The 5,615-nt window shown below is 45.7% G+C and overlaps 1 pseudogene; it reads left to right on the top strand.

Moving 5' to 3' along the window:
• The first annotated feature begins 745 nt into the window (after window positions 1-745).
• LOC147459378 (uncharacterized) lies at window positions 746-4,450 on the top strand (annotated as a pseudogene).
• Window positions 4,451-5,615: the final 1,165 nt, after the last annotated feature.

Raw genomic sequence — 5,615 nt, 5'->3', positions numbered from 1 at the left:
GGTAATTTGTTTGCTTTGCATACATCTTCTATAATCGTTACATCATGCCGAGAGAGAGAGAGAGAGAGAGAGAGAGAGAGAGAGAGAGAGAGAGAGAGAGAGAGAGAGAGAGAGAGAGAGAACTGTGCTGAAATATGCGCTTGAGAGAAAACTGTGCGCTTTGGCGCACTGCAGGCCGGAGAGAGAAAGAGAGAGAATTGTGCGTTGAACTGTGTGCTTTTGTTTCACTACAAGCCGGAGAGAGAGAGAGAGAGAGAGAGAGAGAGAGAGAGAGAGAGAGAGAGAGAGAGAGAGAGAGAGAGAGAGAGAGAGGGCCACGAACCTCTGGACTATTTTCAGCATATGCTAAGGGAGGGCCTCAAGTATGCCTTGCTCGATATGTATCCCAAATGCGGTGTACTTCCTAAAGCACAAAAGCTTTGGGATATGCCCAACAGGGGTAGGGCCAAGAACCACTAGACTGTTTTCAGCATATGCAAAGAGAGGGAAGCTCTCCAAATGCAATCACCTACGCTTTTGTTTCACGAGAGAGAGAGAGAGAGAGAGAGAGAGAGAGAGAGAGAGAGAGAGAGAGAGAGAGAGAGAGAGAGAGAGAGAGAGAGAGAGGGAGGTAGGGCCAAGAACCTTTGGAAAGAGAGGGCCTCTGGACTATTTTCAGCATATGCTAAGGGAGGGCCTCAAGTATGCCTTGCTCGATATGTATCCCAAATGCGGTGTACTTCCTAAAGCACAAAAGCTTTGGGATATGCCCAACAGGGGTAGGGCCAAGAACCACTGGACTGTTTTCAGCATATGCAAAGAGAGGGCAGCTCTCCAAATGCAATCACCTACGCTTTTGTTTCACGAGAGAGAGAGAGAGAGAGAGAGAGAGAGAGAGAGAGAGAGAGAGAGAGAGAGAGAGAGAGAGAGAGAGAGAGAGAGAGAGAGAGAGAGAGAGAGAGAGAGAGAGAGAGAGAGGGAGGTAGGGCCAAGAACCTCTCAGCATATGCAAAGAGAGGGCCTCAAGTACTCCTTGCTCGACATGTATGCCAAATGCGGTGTACTTCATAAAGCACAAAAAGTGATCGACGATCTTCCTATCCAGAATGCCGTCTCTTTGAATGCTCTTATCATGCGATATGCCCAACAGAGGCAGGGCCAGGAAGCACTAGTCTATTTTTAGTAGATGCAAAGAGAGGGCATCTCTCCAAATGCAATCACCTACGCTTGTATCTGGAAGGCATGTGGGATATGCCCAATAGGGGTAGGGCTAGGAACCACTGGACTGTTTTCTGCATATGCAAAGAGAGGGCAGCTCTAGGCTGTTTTCAGTGGATGCAAAGTGAGGGCTTAACCTTCTGCTTATCACAATCTTCAAATGAGCTCACAAAAGAGAGACTTGTTCTCTTGCTCTCCATTTTTTCTTGTGTAGCCTTTATTGCTGCTTGCTTGGCCGTGTTGCGAGAGAAAACGGATATGTGTGGACCAAGGCAACACCAAGCACACTTTTTCGAAGCTATTTGAAGCTGACACCATCAATGAATTGCAGAATCCTAGTCATCCAACTTTTCTGCACAACAGGTGTTCGCCATCTTGCAGTACTACTTTTTGCTAAGAGAGCAGCCTAGTGTGGATGGGATAATTACCACTCCAAGGTCCCCTCACACCTGTGATGTCTTCCACTATTGTGTCATGCAGAAAATTTGAATGACTAGGATTCACATGCTGCAAGTAGGGAGGAGAAGCACCACTTAGAAGACAAGAAGAGGAGGTTGGGAGAGTTTGTACCAGGTGAGGCGAAGAAAAACCACAGAAGTACAAAAAGATCAGTTGAAGAAACTTGCGCTTGCCTTGCCCAATAAACACAACTAGGAGGTCGGTGATCCCCACTTCGCCGTACCAATGTTGGAATATGCTACTGCTCAAAATTCCAAATATGCCCGCTGCCACTGACGTGAGGATGTCACCCCCCTTACTAGGAGTGAAGTGATCTCCTTAAAAATCACTCAAACACCTCAGTCATGCTGCACAAAATGCGGCCTCCCAGCTGAAATCACTTAAATGCGGTATTGGGTGGCCGAAATCACTCAAATGCAGTGTTCTTCATAAAGCCCAAAAAGTGCTCAATGATCTTCCTGTTTTCAGCATATGCGAAGGGAGGGCCTCAAGTATGCCTTGCTCGACATGTATGCCAAATGCAGTGTACTTCCTAAAGCACAAAAAGTGCTCGACGATCTTCTTGTCCAGAATGCCGTCTCTTTGAATGCTCTGATCATGGGATATGCCCAACAGAGGCAAGGCCAGGAAGCGCTAGTCTGTTTTCAGTAGATGCAAAGAGAGGGCAGCTCTCCAAATGCAATCACCTATGCTTGTATCTGGAGGCATGTGGGATATGCCCACCTGTGCGCTGAACTGTGCGCTTTTGTTTCACTGCAGGCCAGGGAGAGAGAGAGAGAGAGAGAGAGAGAGAGAGAGAGAGAGAGAGAGAGAGAGAGAGAGAGAGAGAGAGAGAGAGAGAGAGAGAGAGAGAGAGAGAGAGAGAGAGAGAGAGAGAGAGAGAGAGAGAGAGAGAGAGAGAGAGAGAGAGAGAGAGAGAGAGAGAGAGAGAGGTAGGGCCAGGAACCTCTGGACTGTTTTCAACAAATGCAAAGAGAGGGCCTCAAGTGTGCCTTGCTCAACATGTATGCCAAATGCGGTGTACTTCATAAAGCACAAAAAGTGCTGGACGATCTTCCTGTCCAGAATGCCGTCTCTTTGAATGCTCTGATCGTGGGATATGCCCAACACAGGCAGGGCCAGGAAGCACTAGTCTGTTTTCTGTAGATGCAAAGAGAGGGTAGCTCTCCAAATGCAATCACCTACGCTTGTATCTGAAAGGCATGTGGGATATGCCCAACAGGGGTAGGGCTAGGAACCACTGGACTATTTTCAACATATGCAAAGAGAGGGCAGCTCTAGGTTGTTTTTTGCGGATGCAAAGTGAGAGGAACCACTGGACTATTTTCAACATATGCAAAGAGAGGGCAGCTCTAGGTTGTTTTTTGCGGATGCAAAGTGAGGGCTTAACCTTCTACTTATCACAATCTTCAAGTGAGCTCACAAAACAGAGACTCGTTCTCTTGCTCTCCATTTTTTCTTCTATAGCCTTTATTGCTGCTTGCTTGGCCGTGTTGTGAGAGAAAACGAATATGTGTGGACCAAGGCAATACCAAGCACACTTTTTTGAAGCTATTTGAAGCTGACACCATCAATGAATTGCAGAATCCTAGTCATCCAACTTTTCTGCACAACAGGTGTTCGCCATCTTGCAGTACTACTTTTTGCTAAGAGAGCAGCCTAGTGTGGGATAATTACCACTCCATGGTCCCCTCACACCTGTGACGTCTTCCATTGTTGTGTCATGCAAAAAATTTGGATGACTAGGATTCACATGCCGCGAGTAGGGAGGAGAAGCACCACTTAGAAGACAAGAAGAGGAGGTTGGGAGAGTTTGTACCAGGTGAGGCGAAGAAAAACCGCAGAGGTACAGAGAGATCAATTGAGGAAACTGGCACTTGCCGTGCCCAATAAACACAGTTGGGAGGTCAATGATCCCCACTTTGGCATACCAATGTTGGATTATGCTACTGCTCGAAATTCCAAATATGCCCATTGCCACTGACGTGAGGATGTAACCCCCTTACTAGCAGTGAAGTGATCTCCTTAAAAATCACTCAAACACCTCAGTCGTGTTGCACAAAATGCGGCCTCCCAGCTGAAATCACTCAAATGCGGTGTTCTTCATAAAGCCCAAAAAGTGCTCGATGAGCTTCCTGTCTGGAATGCTGTCTCTTGGAATGCTCTGATCGCGGGATATGCCCAAGAAAGGCAGGGCTAGGAAGCACTGGGCTTTTTTTAGCAAATGCAAAGAGAGGGCAGCTCTCTCAAATGCAATCACCTACGCTTGTATCTTCAAGGCATGTGGCATTATGCAGATGCTGATATGGGCAAAAGAATTCATGATGATATTGTTAGCCAGAGGTTCTCGAAAAAAAACGAGGTACTTCGCACTGTCTTGGCATGTATACCAAATGTGGTGCACTTGAGAAAGCACAAAAAAGTGCTTGAGGAGCTTACTGTTTGGAGCGGCATCTCTTCGAATGCACTGACTGCAGGGTTGTCGGAAAAAAATAAGATACTTGGCACTGTCTTGGCATGTATACCGAATGTGGTGCACTTGAGAAAGCACAGAAAGTGCTTGAGGAGCTTAATGTTCGGAGTGGCATCTCTTCGAATGCTCTGACTGCAGGATATGCACAAGAGGAGCATGGCTAGGAAGTTGTGGACTGTTTTCAGTAGATGCTGATATGGACACAAAAATTCATGATGATAGTTGTGGACTGTTTTCAGCAGATGTGAAGCGAGAGCTATATCCAGATGCAGTTGACTACATGTATATCTTAAAGGCATGTGGCTCTTTGTAAGATGCTGATATGAACACAGAAATTCACGATGATATTGTTACTCAAATACTATTGAAAAGAGATTTCATGTTGACACTCCCTTGGTCGATGTGTATGCCAAATATGGTGCACTTGAGAAAGCACAAATAGTGGTCGAGGAGATTTTTGTTCGAAACAGCATCTCTTGGAATGCACTGATTGCAGGATACGCACAAGAGGAGTAGGGCTAGAATACTCTAGTCTGTTTTCAGCAGATGCATAGTGAGGGCCTTTGTCCAGATGCAATCACCAACACATGCATCTTGAAGGCATGTGCCTCTATGTAAGATGCTGATATGGGCATAAATATTCACAATTTCTTTGTTCGTCAGAGGCTTTTGAAAATAGAGTTTGTGGTTGGCACTCCCTTGGTCGATATGTATGTCAAATATGGTATGCTTTAGAAAGCATAAAAAGTGCTTGAGGAGCTTATTGTCTCTGAAAATAGAGGTTGTGGTTGGAACTCCCTTGATCGATATGTATGTCAAATATGGTATGCTTCAGAAAGCATAAAAAGTGCTTGAGGAGCTTCTTGTCCGGAATGTCGTCTCTTGGCACGCACTGATTACGGGATATGTGCAACAGGAGCAGGGACAGAAAGCTCTAGGCTGTTTTTAGCAGATGCAAAGTGAGAGTATCTCTCACCATTCAGTCAAGTATACTTTTGTCTTGAAGGCATGTGGCATTACCAGTAAGAGAAGGACAGACCATCACTCTTCTTCTCATAGCTAGCTACCTCCTTTGGTAAACATTACCAGTGCTTCAATCACTAAGGCTTTGTCTTCACCACGAATTCTTTCATGTGTTACCGCAATCTTAGAGAACTTTGAAAGCAGCTCATCTGGTTCTAACTTAGTGAATGCCATGAACTTCGTGGAGATTCCCGCTGATACCACATGTGGCTCTCTGCTACATGAGTTGTAGATTTTCTCTTTTGTTTCCTCGTGTTGAATGTTGGGCCAGTGAAAGGTGATCTGACAGGCATGCATAAGCAACAAGTATGTTGTTACGACTCCAGCAAGGCCCTCCTCCCTTCTGCTTACTACTTGCTATCATGTCAAAATATTTAAGGTTTTTTATTGCCTCGTTGACAATACATATGGGATGAAGTTGGAGAAAGCGATGGAGAGAGAGACAAGATGTTGCTATAGCTTG

Source organism: Adiantum capillus-veneris, chromosome 4, assembly GCF_014529385.1.
Source record: "Adiantum capillus-veneris isolate H3 chromosome 4, ASM1452938v2, whole genome shotgun sequence".
NCBI classification, from domain to species: Eukaryota; Viridiplantae; Streptophyta; class Polypodiopsida; order Polypodiales; family Pteridaceae; genus Adiantum; species Adiantum capillus-veneris.
Note: the sequence above shows the minus strand (reverse complement) of the source record. Positions and strands in the feature narration are given on the sequence as shown.